The sequence below is a fragment of the Triticum aestivum genome, chromosome 3B (genome assembly GCF_018294505.1).
Source record: "Triticum aestivum cultivar Chinese Spring chromosome 3B, IWGSC CS RefSeq v2.1, whole genome shotgun sequence".
Lineage (NCBI taxonomy): Eukaryota > Viridiplantae > Streptophyta > Magnoliopsida > Poales > Poaceae > Triticum > Triticum aestivum.
The window spans coordinates 489,901,513-489,924,046 of NC_057801.1; positions in this window are offsets into that span (position 1 = coordinate 489,901,513).

The window sequence follows — 22,534 nt, forward strand, 5'->3', positions numbered from 1 at the left end:
TAGAGGGGTCGGTGAGGCTCGGGGAGTGGCTAGCTAGGTGCTAAGTGACACGCTGAGCATGATGGACACCGTGGAGTGGTCGGAGGGTGACCGGGAGCACGTCGGCGATGAGCTCCATGGCGGTGGGTGCGGTTGAGCTCCGGGAGGTTACTACACGGCTCGGGAGCAAGAACGGAAGGAATGGGAAGATGGCTAAGCTCACAGTGAGTGCGACGAAGCCCTTGGTGTGGCCGGAGATGGACCGGAGCGACGACGGCGTTGAAGGGGATCTCCGGCGACGGCGGTTCGGGCGAGGTCGTTGCGGTGGACTCGGGCGTTGCGAGCGCTCGGGGCTCGGCTTGCTCGATGGAGTGGACAGCGGCGGAGCTCCTGGACACGATGAGAGGACGCACGGGCGGCGGGGAGCACGGCTACGACGAAGGCACGACGATGGTGGCGTCGGCCATGGCGGGGGAGCGCGAGGGGGAGGAGCTGGAGAGGAGAGGGGGTGTCTGGGGGGTTCGGGGGAGCGAGGGAGGCTGGTCCACGACGTCACCGGGCGAGGGGAGCGGCGAGGCGGCGAGCAGGTGCGTGGCGCGCGCTGCGGTCACCGTCGGGCACCTGCCTGCCTGCCTGGCCGGCAAGCAGCTCGCTGGAGCGGCGCTGGGCTGGGCCGGCAGGTGGGCCGGGTGCTGGGCGCCAGGTAAGTTTTTTTCCATTTCTTTCTGTTTTCTATTTTTTTAATACTTCTGCAACTTTGTTGAATTAAATAAAATACTTAGGCAACTCCTAAAATCACCAAACTACTCCTGGTCCATAGTTGGATTATTTCCAACATGAAACATTTTAGTTTGGAGATATTTGAGCATTTAAATATTTTATATAATTTTAAATGCCCAAATTCAAATATTTATGATTTAATTCAAAAACCCTAGGATGGCCTAGGAAAATGTGCACCACTTTTGGCAGAGGTTCTGAACCAAGACAAAAATGATGGGCATTTTAGAAGGGCATTTCAGGTTCATTGAAAAAGTTTTTAGTAAACCCTAATTGGATTCAGAGGGGACTGGGGGTTCTGTCATCCCCATTTCAGGTTTCTGATGAAAGAGTAAACATGATGCAACACTCTAATGCATGGCTAACTAGGATGTGACATCGACGCCCAGAAGCCCGGAGCACGCAAGAGGGACGACTCCGGCAAAGAGACAGAACGCCCGTGGAATGCAAATCTTCTCCGAAGATTTTACAATTGATGCAGTATGTATCACGCTCCCCTTTTTGTATTAAAGTACCAAGACTTTGGCCCCACCGAGACGAGCTCTAGGACTACCTTCTTTTGTTATCTGTATGATAAGAATTATGCCTTCGAGTATATTACTCTTCGTTAATGCCGCTTGGCACTGGGTCCGACTAGTCGGCCCGGGGACCCGCCGCCCCATGCTATGAGGAGCTTCCCGCAGTTAGACAAGTAGTGTGCGGTGCCTAATCCATCTCCTGACAAAGCCATAGCTCGCAGAGCGACTGTTTGGTGGCCAGGAGTGAGGAAGAACGGGCGCCCACACCAAAAATGGCTAAGGACCCGAAGCACGAACATAGCATAAGACGGCCTCCAGCATCTCTGAAGCAAAAAGCGGACTCATGAGTAGTCGGTTTGCCGCTTCTGCTAGCCTCTATTAAGGACAACCGACTCTTGGGTAGTCGGCTTGCCGCTTTCTATCCGACTTGTTAAAGAAACTCTAAAATGGCCGAGTACTTGCCTTCCCAAAGTGGCCAAGCATTTGATCCAGCGACAGTCCGTAGAGCGGTTGTCCGACTGGCAAGGCGGCGACTAAAGGAAGGCGGCAAAGGGAAAAGCCTAAAGAGCAATGAGCAAGGAAAGATAGAACGCGGATTAATATTTACATAGCATAGGCCCATGGCCAAATCTTCGAACAAGAGTTAAAAATACACCCTGCGGGTGGAATTGTGCAAATTAACAAGTTCTTTAAAGACTTTCTAGAGCAGACAAAATAAAGCCAGAAGGCAGCCTAGGGAGCAGCAGACGGGTTTGGAGGGTCGGAGGAGACGGCGGTGTCAGGTGCCGGGGCGGCCGGCTGGGCAGTCTCGGCTTGATCGCCACCGGCGGCAGTCGGCCCGGTCGGACGCGCTCGTTGCTGGAGGCATGATCGAGCTGAGGCTGGTTGCCCGCTCCGAATTCTGGCATCTCCATCTCGCCTTCGTCCTCCGCCTCGCCTTCCTCCTCGGTGCTGGAGTCAATCACCTCCGCCGAGTCCTCGCCGAAGTCCGGGTTCATCCCGAACCACTTTGGCGGCACCTCCTCGCCGCCTGCAGCCCGCTCGGGGACGAAGACACTGGTGTTCGTGTAGTCGGCAATCGCCACCGCACGCTCGACAAGGGTGCCCTCCACTGCCACCAGTTCTGCCTGGGCCTCTGACCGGAACGCGGCCAGCCAGTCCAGGTCCAGCCCTGGATACCATGCCTTGACGAATTCCAAGCTTCAAGACGAGGCCAGCCGAGGAACCCTTCCAAGCTTCAAGACGGCCAGCTGCGACCTCCAGCCAGTCGGCGGTCCGACTGGCGGTGCGCAGGGCCGGCATGTCTGGCCACAAAGCGGCAACCGCCTGGGCGCCGGCACACTGAAGCCGGCGCATCAGCCGATGGGCAGGACGAAGACAGGCCTCGATGCTCAGAAGCTGCTCATCGATGGTTCGGGGGGCATTGGCGGCGATCTCTGTGCCGCTTGCCCTCCGCATCTCGCGATCAGCCTCGATGGCCTGAGTGACCGCCTGAGAGTGGCCAGGGAAGAAGTCTGCCAAGACAAGAAAGAAGTGAGTCGAAAGAACCAGACATCGGCCCGACCTATAGTCGGAAGCTCGAAGAAGAAATGAAGAAAAGAAGCTCACCATCGACGATGTCTTCGATCTCATGGAAGCCGGAGGTCAGCATCGCCTCCCTGTCAGTCCAGGAGGAGCGCTCGCTCTCGAACTCGTCCAGGAGAGCGGCCTCCTTCTTCTCGGCCTCGTCCTGCGCCTTCTTGAGCAGCTCCTTCTGCTCGGCCAGCTGCGCGGCCAGCGGGTCGCGCTCTGTGGCGAGTTTGCTGCCCTCCTCCTCCTTGGCGCGCAAGGCGGTGTTGGCCTCGCCCAGCTGCTGCTGAAGGTTGGCGTTGGCCTCTGAAGAAGAAAAAAGAAGAAAGACGATCAGTCATCAACAAAGAAAGTCGTTGAGAAGATCCAGCCCGACTGCTCGGTAGTCGGCCCGAATCTCGGGGACTACAGCCCGCGGGTGCACCAGCGCGCCCCTGCAAAAAAGAAGAAGGACTCACCCTGGCTCTCCGACAAGTCGGCAGTCCGCCTGCCTAGCTCCTCAACATTGCGGTTGAAGGCGGTAGCGTGGAGGTTGTGATACTCCTGCAATAAAGCATTTCAGACAAAGTTAATATTTGGAACTCGCCAGAGGGAGTTCCGAACTGCCTGCTCAGCAGCCGACCCGAAACTCGGGGACTACACCCAGTGGGTGCGCTGGCGCGCCCCCATAGAGAAAAACAAGAATCAAAAGATAGAGACATACTCGGACGGCCGTTCGCGCTGCCAGATGTGCCTTGGTGCAGTTTTGAAGGGCGTCGCCTTCAGCTCATAGCTTCGCCTGGACGTCCAGAAGCGCTTGGTTCAGCGGCCCTGTGCCGTCTCCGCGCAACCACCCAACGGGTGCGGCGCTCGTCGCGTCGGCGTCTGGGATTGCCGAGCTGCTGGCGCCGGTCTCCCGGGGTCGCGGCGCCGAGGTTGCCCTCTCAAGACGGCGGCGCACTGGTGAGGCGACTTGGAGAAGCAGCCTCGCCTCGGACTCGTCCGCAGTCGGTGGCACCGGCGGGCCCGCCGGCTGTTTGCCGTGCGCTCTCCCAGATGGCGGCGGAGGCGGCGGTGGCGGCACGAGCGTGTCCGACATGGAGGCCTCGCCGCTTTCCTTCTCCACGACGGGGTTCTCAGTGCCGACTTCTCCAGTCTGCCCCGTGAACTCCGGGGGCGGCGGCGCCGAGGACAGCGGGATGATGAGCAACGCCGATTGGCGGTGAGCGGCTTCCTCGGCTTGCCGCCGTGCTGCGGCGGCGGCTTCGGCCTCTTCCAGTTTTCTTTGGGCGGAGGCCGCAGCCTTCTCAGCCTCCGTTTTCTCCAAGCGGGCGGCCTCCTCCTCGTAGCGCTTCTCCCGCGCGTTTTGCTCCGTCGCCTGTCAGAGGTCGGCGGCAGGGTCAATCCGCCGAGTGGTGGCTGACATGTCCGCCGACCCCATGACGGAGGGGACGGCGACCCTCTCAAGGGTGAGGGGAGCCCTGAAGCAAAAAAGGAATGAAAAAGAGAAACTCGGACGAGATTCACCGAGGGGAAATAAGGACGAAGGAGGAAACACTTACGCAGAGACTAGCGGCGGCCTCTTCACTTCCTTGCGGAAGTGGTTGGCCCTCGCGGCCGCCTCCTCCCATTTGGTCGTGGCGGCCGCCCCCTTGAGCTTTTTCGGCTTGCCGCCGAATGAACTTGGCCCAGTCTGGCGCCTCTTCAAGCCGCCTTGGCCGGCGGAGGAACCCGCGCCCGATGGGCCGACCCTTGGCTGGTGGCGCGGGACGACTTCCCTGTCGGCATCGTCATCAGGCCAGTCGGCGAAGGTGGTCGAGGGCCTGAGGCCGCCTCCCGCTCCTCCTCCCCCGCCTTCGGTGTCGGCTTCCATCGCCGCCGCCCCCAAGTCGGGGTCGTCAACGTCACTCTCCGCTCGGTCGGGGACGAACTCGCAGGGCGGTCTCGTGACGCCGGCTGCGGGATGCACGAGGGGATTCTAATTCAGAGGAGCCAATGAAAATCAGAAGTCGGAGTCGGCTATGAAGAAGACAAAGCAACAAAGAGATGCGACTTACCACTGAAGGGGGGTTGGCGCGCAAGTACGGCTCCTTGCCGAATTGCCAGTCCTCCCCAAGCTCGCAGTTCGCGATGTGGTTCACCATGTTTGCCACCTCTGCGCGGGGCATTTCCCTGGTGCACATCCGACTCGGTTCTTGGTGGTCACTCATCTGACTGATCAGATGAGGCCGGCCTTGAAGAGGGAGGACTCGGCGCACCACGAAGGCGGCCAGCAAGTCGGCCCCAACGAGGCCCTCCGACTGCGTCAGAACTCGGAGCCACGCCACGGCGGCGGCTCCGGCGGGAGTCAGCGTCTTGACTCGATTAGACCAGCTGGGGAGCCCCCCAGCCGGCGCGCCGGCTTCATAAGGCGGCAGATTGACCCAGTCCCCATCGGGGGCAACGCTCTTCACATAGAAGTACGACCGCTGCCACATCTTCACCGATTTGATTAAGGCGATGGCGGGAAACGGATTGTCGGCTGTCGACCACCGCATCGCGATGAAGGCGCCGCATTGAGCCGGCACACAGGCAACGTGCGTGCCGAGCTTGGAGGAGAAGAATTCTCCCCACAGCTCGATGGTGGGGAGGACGCCGAGGAAACCTTCGCACAGGGTGGCGAAGGCAGACAGCAGCACCACCGTATTCGGGGTGAGGTGGTGTGGCTGGAGCCCGTGGAACTCCAGGAAGGAGCGGAAGAAGCCGCTCGCCGGTAGCCCCAGGCCGCGCATGAGGTGCGAGCAGAAGATGACCCGCTCGCCCTCCACCGGCGCCGACAATATCTCTCCCGCCGGCGCGGCGCGCGCGTGCATGAGGTTTGCACCGGGGAGGCGGCACGTCCTGCGGAGGAACTCGATGTGGTCGTCCTCCACCTCCGAGCCGTCCCACACGCCGGAGCGCACGGCGGGAGCCGCGGCGGAGGAGGAAGAGCTCATCACTGTTGGTGCGGTGTGTTCCTGCTCGACGGCGACAAGAGGAAGGAAAGGAAGCAAGAGGAGGCGGGGGAGCAGGGAAGATGGGCGCGCGTGCTTGCCGCCCCAATCCCCCCGCGCCTACTTATAGCCTTGAGGGCTGAGAAGCCAATGGGGCGGGTGTGGGAATAACTGCGCGCGGGACCCCACGCCCCCCATGATTTACCCCACGAAGTTACTGCGTGCAGTAACGACGTGGGAAACCCAACCGTCCGCACGGCCACAACGGATCCTTTCGTGTGCCGAGGCACGGTAGTGGCGGGCCCCGCCTGACGGCCCGTCCCGTCGCGCGCGTGGGTAGGCAGACTATCCTCGCCGCGTGGCACCACGCGATAGGACCGTGGCGGGCGGCCGCGGGGAAGCGTATCAGGCACGCTGCCTGGTCTCCCGCCACGACTTTCGAACTCTCTACGAAGCAAGATGACCCTCTGCGAATCCGACTTTCGGACAGTCGGCCTGAAGGAAGACGGCAAGCGAAGTCCTAGAAGAATGAAACTGTTGAGGCCCCACGACGCAGTATCCACGGAGCCTCACCAGCTTCGGGGACTACTGTCGGAGTAATGGGCCACGGGTAGGCTACCCCGAGCCCAGAGCCTTTCAAGACATTGGGATAAGTAGCGCCGCTTATGTCGAGTCCAAGGGACGACTCCAAGTTATGCCGAGTCCCAACGGTGACTCCAAGATAAGCCGAGTCCCAGACGGCGACTCCAAGATACGCCGAGTCCCAGACAGCGACTCCAGGATAAGCCGACTCATGGCCGGCGACTTCCGGAGAAGCCGGCTATGGAGAGTCGGCCCACGACTCCACCCTTGTCTCGAAGGACGGGGCGGGGTACGGCCACGGCGTGGCCGTCCCCCTGCTTACAAAAGGCCGGCATGGCTACAGTAAGTCGTATCGCTGAGAATCTCCGGCGAGGCGCGGCACTGTTGCCATGCCTGCCCTGACCTCAGCCACAGTAGGCGGCGCACTATGCCCACGACGCCTGCCTGTACGACCCAAGGACGGCGGGGCCGCCTGTCAGTGGGTAGACAGAAGATGGCACGAGCGCCCTAAAGACGGACCCATGGGAGTCGCCCCCCTGGAGTCGGCCGACCCCTCCCACGGGCCCCGCGCGCCATTAACCAGACAAGATGGGGAATGGCGACAGTGAACGCACGCCAGACGGCGGCGCTGTTGGCATGTCCATATGACCAAGCCAGCGTCATCAAGAGTATCGCTACAGTATCGGTCCAGTCCGCGGGGCCCGCCAGTCGGCGGGCCCCAGTAGTCGGCAAAGAGGACGACGGCCTGAGAGATAGACGGCTGGGACCCGCGCCCAGCGAGATTACCATTGTACCCCTGGGGGTAGGCCTATACAAACCCCCGGGAAGCCCATGCAAAGGGTTCGGATCCAAATAGAGATAGATCTTAGAGCATAGGAAGGAGAGAGCTAGCCTTACCCTCTCCTACCTCCAGAAACAGCTCTAGGAGCACCATTGTAGCCACTTTGCCATAGTGACCATGCAGAGACCCCGCAGAGCAGCAGTAGGGGTGTTATCTCCTTGAAGATCCCTGAAGCTGGGTAAGTTCCGCCGGCGTGCATGTCTTCGCCTCATCCCGCTTCCGGGCACCGGCGACGTTCTACTCGCTCCCACCATGATAAGCCATCCTTTGGCATATGTCGTACCCAACCCCCGACAAAAACGTGCATCAACTCCTATGCATAGATTACCCCAATGTCACCTCGGTAATCTGCGAGTTGAGTGCCAAAACATACATCAAGTGAATCAATAGAACACCCCATTGTCACCACGGGTATCCCATGCAAGACATACATCAAGTTTTCTCAAATCCATAATAGATTCAATCTGATAATAGTGAAACCTTAAGGATAAAACTCAATTCATCACAAGAAGGTAGAGGGGGAGAAACACCATATGATCCAACTAGAGTAACAAAGCTCACGGTACATCAAGATCGTGTCAAATCAAGAACATGAGAGAGATAGAGATCAAACACATAGCTTCTGGTACATACCCTTAGCCCGAGGTTGAACTACTCCCTCATCATCATGGAGACCGTCGGGATGATGAAGATGGCCTCCGGTGATGGTTTCCCCCTCCGGCAAGGTGCCGGAACAGGCTCCCGATTGTTTTTTTGGCTATAGAGGCTTGCGGCAGCGGAACTTCTGATTTAGGGTTCTTTTCGGAGGTTTCTATATTTATAAGTATTTTGGCGTCGAAAACAAGTCAAGGAGGTGCCTAAGGGGCACACAAGCCCTCATGGAGCGCCTAGAGCCTAGTGCCAGTTCATGTTTTTCCTTTTTTTTGAGTTTTACAGAAAAGGAATATCAAACAGAGTCCAAATGAGCTGAAAATTTATGGTGATTTTTTATGGACCAAAAGAGACCCCCGAAGCACCGGAGCTGGACCAGAAGAGTCCCGAGGAGACCACAAGCCCTCAGGGTGCGCCCAGGGGGGTAGGGCATGCCCCCTGGCTTGTGGTATCCTCGGGACTCTTCTGGTCCAGCTCTGGTGCTTCGGAGGTCTCTTTTGGTCCATAAAAAATCACCATAAATTTTCAGCTCATTTGGACTCCGTTTGATATTCCTTTTCTGTAAAACTCAAAAACAAGGAAAAAAAGAAACTAGCACTAGGCTCGAGGTTAATAGGTTAGTCCCAAAAGTAATATAAAATAGCATATTAATGCATATAAAACATCCAAAACAGATACTATAATAGCATGGAACAATTTTATAGATACGTTGGAGACGTATCAGTACCTAGGGGTGCTAGTAGTGTTGATTACATCTTGTATTGTTGTGACAGATGGGGTAGCGAGGCACGTATCTGTATTATTGCTACTAAGATAAAATGATGGGGTATGATCATATTAGTTGATCTTATTTTGTCTACATTATTTCATCATATTTAATGCATTACTCTATTTGTTATGAACTTAATACCTAGAGAGGCAAGTGTAGAAGCGCTCTCGAAGTGGAGTAATAGTAGTAGATGCAGATGGATGTCGGTCTACTTGTCATGGACGTAATGCCTATCTACTGAGCATGCCATGAATAACATCATAACCATGTGCAATTCTATCAATTTCCCAAGAGTAATTAGTTTACCCACCATATCTTTTATGTTCTTGAGAGAGATGCCTCTAAAGCTATGGCCCACAGGTCTATTTAAATCATATTGCTAAAACCCTAAATACCTTGCTGCAATTTATTTATTTTTATTTAGATTTTCAGTTTATATACCTCCTACTGTCATAATTAATCCTTGCAATTAACGAGTACAAGGGGATTGGCAGCCCTCTTTCCCGTGTTGAGTGCAAGTATTTGTTTTTGTGTGTGTAGGTACTGCTAAAGGTCGTTTGCGTGAAAGTTTTGTTGGTTCGATAAACCTTGGTTCTTTACCGAGGGAAATACTTTTTGCTTCTGTACTACTTCACCCTTCCTCTTTAGGAAAATTCCAATGCATTTCACAAGTAGCAAGCAGAATTTCTGGCGCTGTTGCCGGGGAGATTTCATAAAACAACCGATGTACCTTCACACTGACACCTTATTTTCTTGCAACAATCATGTTAACTCAATAAAATAAAAATAAAGTTATACGAATCCTCATCCACTGGCTAATCTTTTCAAATTTGCTAATTATTGTAAACCAATAGCAAATAATGAAGAAGTGAAGTATAGCAAAATTTTCAGGTATATAAATAACATCATCATAATTTCATACTTTTCAAACAGAGATTCAATTTCATAAGCACCCTTAAAAGTAACAAATTCTTCTATTTGTTCCACATCATAGTAATCATATCTACCATTAGGATAAGAAGCCAAGGTTTCATTATCATTAAATTCACATGAAAAGAGAAGGTGTTTAGCCTTCATCCTAGAGCAACATGTATAATCATATCTCAAGCATAAATTCCATAAAACAAGCATACCATTGCAAATAATCAATTTGATCCCATAAGAGTTTTCCTTTTTGAGTCAAGCGGTAATCCCTAAAATATTCACGTTGATCTGACGTGTCTCTCATTATCAAGTTGAATGGATTTTTCCCAAGATTATCAAAGTAGTGTTTAATATTTTTCACATTATGAGCATCGAGGATTTTAGGAGGTTCCCCATCTCCATGAGTAGCAAGTACAACTATTTTTTTTGGTATTTCATGTTCCATATCCATAACTAGAGATAAAGAACAACTTAGAATAGAAAATAAAATCTACTTAGTGGTAAAGCAAACAAGCACACATGAGAATATTCACCCCATGTTAGTGCTCCCCAACAACGGCACCAGAAAAAGGTCTTGATAACCCACAAGTATAGGGGATTGTTTGTAGCCTTTTCTGATAAATAAGAGTGTCAGGCCCAATGAGGAGCTAAAGGTAGAACAAATATTCCCTCAATTTCTATCGACCACCGATACAACTCTATTGATATGCTTGCTTATGTTGCATCACCCATGATTCATACTTGCTCATCTCATGTGATTGATGGCATCCATTTCCATGCTTTGCACATGATTGCTATTACATGTTGTCATATGTCTCCATATGTTGCATCTCTTATGCGAGATGACTTGCCATGTATTGAGTGCAACAATGCTCTTAATCTTGCTCATGAGATTGCCCCCATAACATTCTCACATATATTTGTAGATTTTGACATATTCCTTGTGAAACATGCTTGTCTTACCTCTTTGCACCATATACCTAGTGCCATGAATATCGCAATTGTTGCATCAAATTATTCATGCACTTTCGCTTCCAATGGTTATGTGCAAGAGAGGCAAACCATCATTATGGATGATGTGTTTATCTACCATGCACATACGCTGTTTGCTTTCTTTTGTGCATGTATAGGATACTTGGACTTCATGTCGACTTCCATTTCATGTGAGTTGACCATTCGAGCTCTTGAGAGCGAGCCTCATACATTCGACCACGACTTGCTTCTACACCACATTTCCTACCACTTCGACATTGTGAAGGACACACAAGGACATGCTTTCGAGGTGATATCCTTCTATATCAAGAACACCCAAACCATGAGCATGCATATTTTGTATCATACTTCATGTGTTGCTTGCACCATGACACTTTTCACACATGCTAGAGATCTTGCTTTGACTTATCATTGTCGCGTTGCTATGCCTCATGACATATATGCCTCGTGAGTTGCATCTAGTTCTTCACATATGCCATGTCCCTTTGCTTATCACATGCTTGACTTGATTGCCTCACACATGTTGAAAAGTTTCTCTTTCCATTGTGTTGAGTGCCATGATATCTTCACTACACCATATGCACATTATGCTTGGATTGTCTTGCACTTGCCCCATGTGTTTAGACAGATCATTATATTTGGTGTTGTGAGTGATTCATATGCCTACCATAGACCATTCATTGAGCACTTTGCGTATTCATGCTATGACTTTGAGGTCGATGCGTGTTCACTTGTCAACCATATTTGCATCTCTACCTCTCATTGGCATGCTTGTTTCCATGGTGTACTTGATTGTGCTCAACTTATATGCTTAAATGCCATGCCACACTTCTTTGTCAAACCATATGCTATGCTTGATGACAACACTTATTGGATGAATCACCTCTTGAATGCTTGGTTTTGCTTTTATGCCAACCACATTTGTTTTTCCAAGTGCTTGTTATCTTTTCTCCTTCTGAAGGAATTACAAGACGGCGCGACATTGGAGAGTGCTCATTTGGAACGACAAGATGATGAATGCTTGGTGATCGTCCACTTCTTTCCCATGGTGATTTGGATTTCGATCTGAGGTCGGATCTTTCCCAAGGGGGAGGGGATGATACAGAGCATCCTATGGACATCACCATGTCAAGAGTCCATTTGGCAAGTGACACGTGCCACATCTACTTCATGCATACAAATGTGAATCATCTCCTTTACACGTGTTCACTTGTACCTTTCGACGATGCTATACTACTTGACCCCTCTCTCATGTGCATACATAGGTGTGAGCGGAGCTACACATTCATCGAGGAGGAGTCCAAGAAGAAGAGAACATCTACACCATCCAAGAGGGAAGCCTGGAGGTGGAGAAGGAAGCGCCTAGAAGAAGGCAGTAGCTCCCAAGCGACCCCGTGCCCACGGGCCTTCTAGGTTGGCGATCCTAAAGACCCTGTGTGCACAGGCATGTATCGTGCCCATGGGCCCCCCGTGTACATGGGCCTCATGGACCCCGTGCGCACGGGCTCATGCGTCAGGTCCCTAGAGACCCCGTGTGCACGAGCTCCACTTACCCCGTGTGCACGGGGCCCCGTGTGCATGGCTGTTGGGCTTGGCCCTTATATCCCCGTCCCGTCCCTCCTCACCCCTTCATCCCTTGTACCTATATATACTCCCCTTCCTCCTCCATTTAGACTTAGCAAAGGATATGACTTGATATATGTGAGGTTTGCTCCTTGTACCTCCTTTTGAGAGAGAGAGACACACTCCATTGGAGTCCAAGACCTCCTTTGGAGAAGATCCCTAGTGGATAAAGCCCCCATCTAGGGTAGGATCTATCTAGATCATCAAGCCCTCATCTCCTTCATAGGATTTGGGATGAACTCTACCATGTATCTTGTTTCCCTTTGATTGTTCATGTACCCTTGTGGATCTTGTGTTTGTGATTTTAGTGGATGTGTGATTGGACTTGTTTTTGAGTGTTCCTCTTGTTTTTCCTCTTGTGTTCATCTTGTTCTTGGGGATTCCCCCTCCAATTCGTGAAAGATCTCTCCATAGGGTTCCACCCTATAACACTTTTGACATTGGAGATCTTTTGGCAAGAGCTTTCTTTCTACATTCCATGCTTTGTGGCAGCAGCAGCAACATACTCCTTTTTGAGCACCTTCTTCTTGGAGGGCACCTACTCCTCAACAACAAAATCTTCATCCTCATATTCAGATGTTCTTTTCTTCCTCTGCCTAGTAGCTGCCTTAGGCAAATTGCAGGGAGTGCTTCTGTTTCCATCATCATAGCTGCTAGAGGGACTAGTGCCCTCACTGAGGTTGAGCTGCTCTTCAGATCTGTTCTGACTATCACTGCCCTTTGACATTGCTGAAACTGACCATGTGAATAGTTGGGTGTAGATAGAGTAGATGAGCATCACAAACTACATCTTATTTTTGCAAAATTGAGTCAAAACTTAGCTTTAGTTTTCCGCAGAAAGCATTGCGGAGCTACCAATTTGACAAACTCGGTGACACCGAAGCACTAACAGAGTCTAAACACACAGTTTTGGTCAGACTGAAATGCAGTTTGGTGACTCTGAGATGCTAGAGTTTCACAGAGAAATGGATTTTGGTCGCACCAATCAGTGCAATTCGGTCAGACCGAGTTGTACTTGTGCAATGGCCAGAGCCAATCGGTGTGATCGAGATCCTTAGATTGGTCGGTCCGAGATGGATTCGGCAAAAACCTAACCCTAAGTTTTTGCATCAAAACTATTCTAGGGAATTGTTTTGTGGATAGATTGATCTCATACATGGGAAGAACATAGGCATTATACTTTGTGCAAGAATCGGAGTATTGGAAAGCACAAAGGGTCAAATCCGTACCCAAACTTGGCGAAGGGCTTGCTACGATGGCAACGATGGTGAGGATTCCGTTGACAGCGGCGAAGACCAGCGGCAGAAGGTCACTGGCGACGACAGCGACGACCCGGAGATCAATGGGGCGGCAGTGCTGGGACGCACGGTCGAGTGGTTTGAGGGAGTTTTCAAAATTTAACCCGCAGTATATATACACAGACGCTGTCGGTGTGATCGAGTGGAACAACTCGGTGGCACCGTGATGCAAAACTGCTAGCAGTTGCTGCAACTCGATGTGACCGAATTGTTCTAATCGGTTGCATCAAGATAAAAACCTAGATCAACTTAATGATTTTGGTGATACCAAGTAGGAGTGAGTTGGTCTGACCGAAAGGCATTAAGAGGTTTTGGAAGTTAAGCCCTTGACGGATCGGTGGCTCCGAGTGCTCCTCACCCGAAGGTTCCGAATTCGACTTGTTCTAACTTTGTGATGTAGCATGAATAGAGTTTGAGACGAGAAAGAGCATAGATAGCTCGAGGAAGTACTTAGGCATTCTCATCCATCCATTTGGCAAAAGGAAAAAACAAAACAATCAAAGAAACAAATGGATGTTCTCAAATGGAGAAAATTATGCAATCAACATGCTCACACAATAAGATAGCAAATAAAACATGTGGCAAAGCATGCACATACATTCTAGCATCTATAAAGCAATTGGCGATGACTAGGTCATCTATATATGAGTATATTGACTTAGGAGTCAAATGAGAACATTTGATCATAGGTCATCCTCATCGTTTAAGCACAAGTGGGGTTACCACTTTTTCATAAAGCATTATTGTGTTCACATCATTAGAGTTGCTTTAGCTCAATTTTTTAGAGCAAAGCTTCCCCTAGATGTGATATTCCCCCTTAGAGGGATGAACTAACCTTGGGTTTTGTCTATGATGACTTCATGTAGGTGTTGAATATGTGGATGCTCAATGCTGATGTAGACCATTTGGAGCAATCCATTGGAGTGAGTTGCAGTTTCAATACCTACATGGGTTAGTCTCACAAGGAACATACACGAATATCCATAGACATATAGTGAAACACACATATGATGATGCCCATGAAAGCATTAGGTTACCTTGGCCCTTGTCTTACCAACAAGAGGGTTTGTGACTCCTTACACTAGTGCAAGATATGGAAATTGATTGCACTTGCCCTTGCCAAAATGAATATGAGTGAAGTATGTCGGTGGAGTCACCCTCAAGAACTCTCTTGTTCTTCTTCTTTGGGATCCATATCAACTTGATGGTAATCCATGGAGTTGTAGTCGTACTTGATGAAGTAGAACTTGATGTAGTCTTGGGACCCCACTTGACCATGGCCTTAGGAGTTTCTTCAAATGAATCAATCTCCTCTTGAAGCTTGTCCTTTCCTTTTAGCTTGTGGTCTTGTGTTGGAAGATCATATTGAGCTTGTGTTCCTTTGAAATAAGTGGGGTCATACTTCTTTTGTTGAGGAACAGACTTCGTCTTGGGGTATTGATCTTCTTCCCACTCAACTCCATCAGCATTGAACTTTCATTCGAAACCAACACCTTGATTCTTCCGGTGCCTTCCTTGATTGCGTACAATTTCCTCAAATTGCTTACTTCCGGCAAGGCTCTTGTAAACAGCTTTCTCTATATTTCCCTTCAATAAGCTATTTTCTTGCTCAAGTGTAACTTGGCTAAGAAAATCATTAGTGGAATCAAGAGAACTACTAGAAGCAACAATATTGGATTTAACATTGTTATTGTTACTACTAGAAGAAGAATCTTTCTTGCTCTTGTTGCTAGATTTACTTGTGGAATATAAGTAGACAAGAGTAAATGCTTGGCAAGATAAGAAGAACTCTTCTTTTGAAGATCATCATTGATAGCCTTTAAGAACTCATGCCCTTGCTCTAAACTTAGCTTCTCGAAGCATAGCTTCTCATGAGTCTTTAGGAGCTCTCTATGATCCTCTAGAGTTGTTTCATGAGCTAACGTAAGAATGTTTAGCTCTTTAGTTAGACGCTCAATTTCCTTCTTATCATTGTCATTTGTTTCATTTTGATTAGCATTATTAATAGCAATTTCATCACAGTTTTCATCACTAGTGTTGTCAACAAGTAAATCATCATCACCTAGCAAATCATCTTCATCACTATTGAAATAAAAGTACTCGAGATGTGATACCTTAGGGCCTTTAGTCATGAAGCATCTTCTAATTCCTTCATTTGGTGCGTCAAATATGTCGTAGGAATTGGATGACACAAGTGCAAGACCGGCAACACCTTCATCTTGAGTATATTCGGAGTCGGAGTGATAACTTCTCTTGGAGTAGTTGACGGGGTCGGAACCAGATACCCATTCACCAACGTGAGCTTGATGTCTTTGTCTTGTGTAGATCTTTGATGACTTGTCCTTCCTTTCCGAACCCTTGTTTCTACGAGAGGGTCTTCGTTCATAACGATCATCTCTACTCCTTCTCTCTCTTGGTGGTGATTCATCTCTTTTACTTCTACTCTTAGGTGAATCTTCTCTTTTCTTGTAGGGAGCCATACACTGGAGTAGTGTCCGTGTCTTCCACAATTCTAGCAATTATGATCACGACTAGAAGATCTTTTTGTCATTGTAGGACCTTGACTTGGAACTCCTCTCTTTGCTTCTATTCTTGTAGAATTTGTTGAAGTTCTTCACCATTAAGCTCAATTCTTCATTGAAGACTTGTTTCTCACTTGATGTTGTAGGAGCATCACATGAAGCTTTGTAAGCACCACTTGACTTGTTGTGGAGCTCTTCCTTATCCTTGAGTGACATCTCATGAGCAACAATTCTACCGATGACTTCCCTTGGCTTGAGATCTTTGTAATTGGGCATCATTTGGATCAATGTGCACAAAGTATCATATTTTCCATCCAAGGCTCTTAGAATCTTCTTGATGATGAATTTTTCGGTCATCTCTTCACTTCCTAAGCCGACAATCTCATTAGTGATGAGAGCAAGCCTAGAGTACATCTCAGCGACCCCTTCACCATCCTTCATTTTAAAATTGTCAAGTTGACTTTGAAGTACATCCAATTTGGATTCCTTGACGGACTCGGTACCTTCGTGCATATCAACCAAAGTATCCCAAGTTTCCTTTGCATTCTCAAGGCGGCTGATTTTGTTGAATTCTTCGGGGCATAATCCATTGAAGATAAGTCGCAAGCTTGAGCATTGTATTGCAACATCTTCATTTCTTCCGCGGACGCTTCACAATCTGGCTCTTTTCCATCCTTGAAGAAATCACCTTGCAAGCTAATGCACACAATAGCCCAAACGGCGGGGTTATGACCAAGAATATGCATTTTCATCTTATGCTTCCAACTAGCAAAATTAGTACCATCAAAGTAAGGACCTCTACGGTGGTAATTTCCCTCGCTAGATGTCATACTCTCTTAGGTTGTGAAAATAAGGCTGTGATGACCAAAGCTATGGAAATCAAGGAAAATGGAGACCAAAGCTCTGATACCACTTGTAGGATCGAAAGTAGGTCTAGAGGGGGTGATTAGACTACTTGACCAAATAAAAATCTAGCCTTTTCCCTATTTTAGTTGTTGGCAGATTTTAGCAACTAGTACAAGTCAAGCAATCAACCTACACATGCAATTCTAAGAGTGTAGCAGCGGAATGTAAAACATTGCATATGAAGGTAAAGGGAAGGGTTTGGAGAGTGCAAACGCAATGATGACACGGAGATTTTTGGCGTGGTTCTAATAGGTGGTGCTATCGTATGTCCATGTTGATGGAGACTTGAACCCATGATGGGTAGCGGTTGCACGTGTCCATGTAGGGCTCCACCCACAAAGGGTCCACGAAGAAGCAACCTTGTATATCCCTCCATGGCCATCTCCAGTGAAGGACTTGCCTCACTCGTGTAGATCTTCACGAAGTAGGCGATCTCCTTGCCCTTACAAATTTCTTGGTTCAACTCCACAATCTTGTTAGAGGCTCCCAAGCGACACCTAACCAATCTAGGAGACACCATTCTCCAAAAGGTAATAAATGGTGTGTTGATGACGAACTCCTTGCTCTTGTGATTCAAATGTTAGTCTCCCCAACACTCAACTCTCTCTCACTGATTTGGCTATGGTGGAAAGACGATTTGAGTGGAAAGCAACTTGGGAAAGGCTAGAGATCAAGATTCTTGTGGTAGGATTGGAATATCTTGGTCTCAACACATGAGTAGGTGGTTCTATCTCAGAAAATGTGTAGTGGAAGTGAAGGCACATTCTGATGGCTCTCTCACAAATGGAGAAGGGGTGGAGGGGTATATGTAGCCGCCACACAAAATCCAACTGTTACACACATTTGACCCAACTCAGTCAGACCGAATAGAAGAACTCAGTGAGACCGATTCAGTTCAAAATGTGAACATAATCTTGGTGGGACCAACTAGAACAACTCAGTGGGACCAATGTGCTAGGTTTAGGGCAAAACCTCATCTCAGTGAAGCTGATTGCTTGAACTTGGTGAGACCGATTTCAGCAAAGAGCAAACAAATAGTTGGTCAAGCAAACTCGGTGGGACCGATCGCTCATTTCGGTGAGACCGAAATGTTACAAAGGGAAACATAGAGTTTGCAGGGCCATCTCGGTGAGACTGAACTATTAGGGTTTTTGGTAGTGGCTATGTCAACTGAACTCGGTGGCGCCGGATGGATCCTTTCTGTGGGGCTGAGTTTGACTTTGAGTTTTTGACATATGTGGAAATGAGAAAGTGGTTGAGGGCTTTGGAGCAGTATCACTAAGCACTTTGATCAAGTAGACCATTAAGAAACACCTCATCCCCTTTTAATAGTATTGGCTTCCCTATGGACTCCATGTGATCTTGGATCATGAAAATATAAATGAAGAGTCTTGAGCTTTTGCCAATCTTTGTCCTTAGCATTTTGAGGGGTCCACATCTCTAGTCCATGCCATGCCAATCATTGAACTTTCTAAAATATTTAACTTGAATGGATATTATTTCAATGAGCTATGTGTTGTTATGAATTACGAAAACCACCCAGGGATTAGTTACACTTTGAATCCCCCCTTTTGGTAATTGATGACAACATATTGATCAAAGCTTTGACAAATGATAATATGAATGAAATACATCGTCGCTTTTGAGAAGTATGTGATAAGCAAGAGCCCCAGCTAAGTTTGTGCATTATTTAAAATTTGCTTTTGAATGGAAATGCAGAATCGATTAGGATCATGGGTCACTCTTCCATGTCACATACATCTTGGTGGAGCGCGCAAAATGATAAGAGTTTAAATAACATGCACTCATCATCAAATATGACCCATGTTATCTTTTGGCCTTCTAAGGGCCCATTTATTCTTGGGCTGTGTCGGTGCAAAAAAACCAGGTATGTTTCCCGGACTGTACACAGACTCAAGAGCAAGGTTACAACATCCAAGACAAGACCAAGCAGAAGAGGTAGCTCTTTGAGGAATCGAAGGGCAGACCAAGAAGACCAATCAAGCTAACAACAAGTTACCACTAAGGAAAAACCTCCCTTGCTGGTCAGGCGAGCCTGGCGATGTCAAGGTTACTCGGAAGATAAACTGCCCCGGGAAGCTTGCCGGGGACGATGAAGGCATACTACCCCGCCAAGGCTCCACCGCTCCACCTCACAATAATGCAAGTCATCGATCGATGTGGTGTCAAGCCCCCAAGTGACTAAGTGGCTATTATTTGGCATGTGGCAGCCACTTCCGAAGGAAATCGCCTCCAAATGACACCCGTCTAGAGATGTGTCACACAGGTAGGCAAGAAAGTGGCTGAACGACCAAGCAAGGCTTGCCGGGCTGCGCTACAATGTGACACTAAGCGGTGCATTTAATGCACCTTGTCCGATCTGCAGAGTTAGGTATGATAGCACTGTTTGCTATCTAATCAGTATGCAATGACTGATTTTCCATTGAGGTGACCCCTTGATCTATAAAAGGAGGGCTGTGGCAACCATAGAAAGGATTTAGACCCCAGTACTCTCATACGCGCGTAGCTGCTCTCGACTCGAGGCAACCTTGCCGGGCTAAAGCGAAGCGTCACCACCATGGTCCCCTCATCAATCCACCAAAGCAGGAGTAGGGTCTTACGCCTCGCGGCGGCCCGAACCTGGGTACAACTGCCTATGTGATCACTGTCGTGTTGCGCAGCACCCTCCGCTCTTTGTGCAATGTGCTCTTCCCCCCTGCGGAACCACAAGGGGCCGATGGCCCCATAGGTGGCCAGTTTTCCCATGACATCTTTGGCGCACCAGGTAGGGGGAAGTGCATGCACGAACCCGAGAGTGTACGCAGCGCGTCATCTTCATCATTGTTTTCCCCATCAACGGCTTCATCATCCATGGTGCCCAAGAAGAAGTCTGGTGCTACAGCTCACCCGTCCACCTCGAAGGACCCTTCGCACGTGGCTGCCGAGGCTGTGGGGGCTACGGGGACAAGGACACCGTGGGGGACGTGGCCGGCGCAGGCATCGTTGTTACCACCTCCCCTGCAGCCGAAACGGGAGCAGGAGGCACCGAAGAAGGACATCGCCAACAGCATCCCAGCGGCCACGCTCCACGAGGTGTGGGTGGAGAGATTATTCCATATCTACCTCTCCACCCCATCGAAGGACACAACCATGGAGACAACATTCTCTATGGGGCGAACTGCAACCCTCTGGCTACCCTTGCTGCGGGTGCGACCGCAGGGCACGCGCCACCCCCGGGACGAGCTGACCGAGCCGATGTGCCAAACTGAACCGCCGATCCCCAAGCACATCCACCTCGTCACCACGCCACCCTGGCGACTAGCTCAGGACGATGAGAGCACGGCACTGCCACTACCAGCACTGTCAGGAGCCAAACGATGTTACAATCTACGCCGTCATCCGTGCCGAGCACTACTTCCAAGGCCATCGCGCGGGCCCAACTCCTGTTGAGATTCCCTTAAGCGGACGATCAGATGGATGAGTGGGGAGGCACCATTCAGAGCTTGGTTGATTTTGCCGAGGCAAGAGGATCACAGGGAGCGGACCCATCACGACCTCCATAGGCGGCGACAACAGCCCGAGCCACTCGCTGTACCGAAGTAGCCACCCCCACGGTGCATTCCCCTCCGTGCTAGCAAGCGCAGGGGCCACAGCTAGAGCCACGCGACCAAGAACCCGACAACGTATCGATGGCTTCATCCGATCCTCGAGCGCGTCGAGACCAACGCCGGGTCCTGGAAGACGGGCGGAGGGAAGACATGCACGTCACCATCGAACGATGCCGCGAAACCCTCTGCCATTCTATTAGGCGCAATGGCCCTAACGTCGATGAGCCCACGACCAGTGAGAGCGGGTACCTGCCTTTCGAGGTTGGGTGCCCCACGTTCACTCGCGAGCTATGGCAAGTCCATTGGCCATCTACTCGCACATTCAAGCCATAAATACCAGACAAGTACGATGGAAGATTGAACCCGACAGAGTTTTTGAGCATCTACACCATCGCTGTTCAAGCTATCGGGGGAAGAGACGAGAAGCTATTCGCCAACTACTTCCCTTTGGTGCACTCAAGCCAAATGTGAGGTCTTGGCTGATGCACCTACCAGATGACTCCATCTCAACTTGGGCTGACCTGTGCCATGAGTTTGTTGGTGCCTTCATGGGCGGCCATCAAGGATCTGGGCAGCCCAGCGACTTGGAGCTCCTCCCGCAGAAGGAAGGAGAAAGTCTGCGGAAGTACATGCAGAGGTTCAGTCGAGTGCACAGGAACATTCCAGACATCCACCTGGCAGATGTGATAACTGCATTCCAGTCCAACGTGCGCAACCGCGGATACGTTCCAAAATGAACGTACGGCTGCCCAAGACTGTGAATGAGTTGTACACTCTGGTGGATAAGTGTGCCCGCGTAGAGGAGGGGAGGCGGCTCCCCGGTGAAGAGGATGGCATCAACGTTGACTCAAAGGACGATAACACCACCACCAACCAGAAGAAGAAGAACAAGAAGCACAACAAAAAGTGCAAGGATAAAGCCGTGATGACCTTTGAAGGATCGAGCGCACCTAGTACCAGAAAGAAGGCCAAGAACGAGGCCCCCGACAAGGAAGCTGCCGCGTGCACTAATTACTGGGAAGCCGCGGCTGCCAAGAAGGTTGGGAAGGGTGATGGGCCGTACTGCAAGACCCATCGGACCAAAGGCCACTATATTTAGGAGTGTCATCAAGTTGAGCAACTCTTTAAGAAGCAGATGGATGAGTACGAGAAGCATGATAAGGAGAAATACCAAGATGGCACTTGCGAGAAGGACCGAGGTGGCAGAGCAAGTCACCCCGGCAAGGCTCCTCGGTATCAAGGTAAACCCGCCAGAGGCCGTGAGAAGAAGGATGGTGATGACGAGGGTGATGAAAGAGATGAAGAGGAAACTAGCGAGCAGGAGTTCCAGAAAGCCACTGACGCCTATGCATTGGCAAGGGTGCATCTTTGCACTCCTCTCACCGCCAACTTAAACAGTGGGCATGTGAAGTCAATGTCGTGGAGTCAGCGGCAGATTCTGTGAAGCCACTCAAATGGTCCCGCACGCCCATCATCTTTGATGATGATGATCACCTGACAACACCATCGTGGTAGGGTGCATTCCATTGTTGGCCTCACCAACAATCCGCAACCTCAAAGTCACAAAGATGTTGGTTGACGGTGGAGCCAAGTTAAATCTGGTTTCTCCAAAGGTCATCAGCAAACTCCAGATAGCATATGAAGAACTCAAGGTTATTGGTACGTTCCAAGGGATCAACCCCGGCACTAGTCATCCTAAGGGGGAGATCACACTGTCGGTAATGTTCGGGGGGGGGGGAGTTAAACTACCAAACCGAGAAGATCGTATTTGATGTGGTTGACCTGCCCCTGCCGTACAATGGAATCCTTGGTCACCCAGCCCTGGCCAAATTCATGGCAGAATCCTACTATGCCTACAACACTCTGAAGATGCCAGGGCCAATGGGCGTCATTTCCATTCCATCAGACAAGAAAGATGCAATCATATGTGTTGACAAGATGTACCGGGAAGAAATTGCTGCAGAGGCAGCATAATCTGCTGCTCCCGCCAAGGAAAGCAAGAAAAAGAAGAAAGCAAACAAGG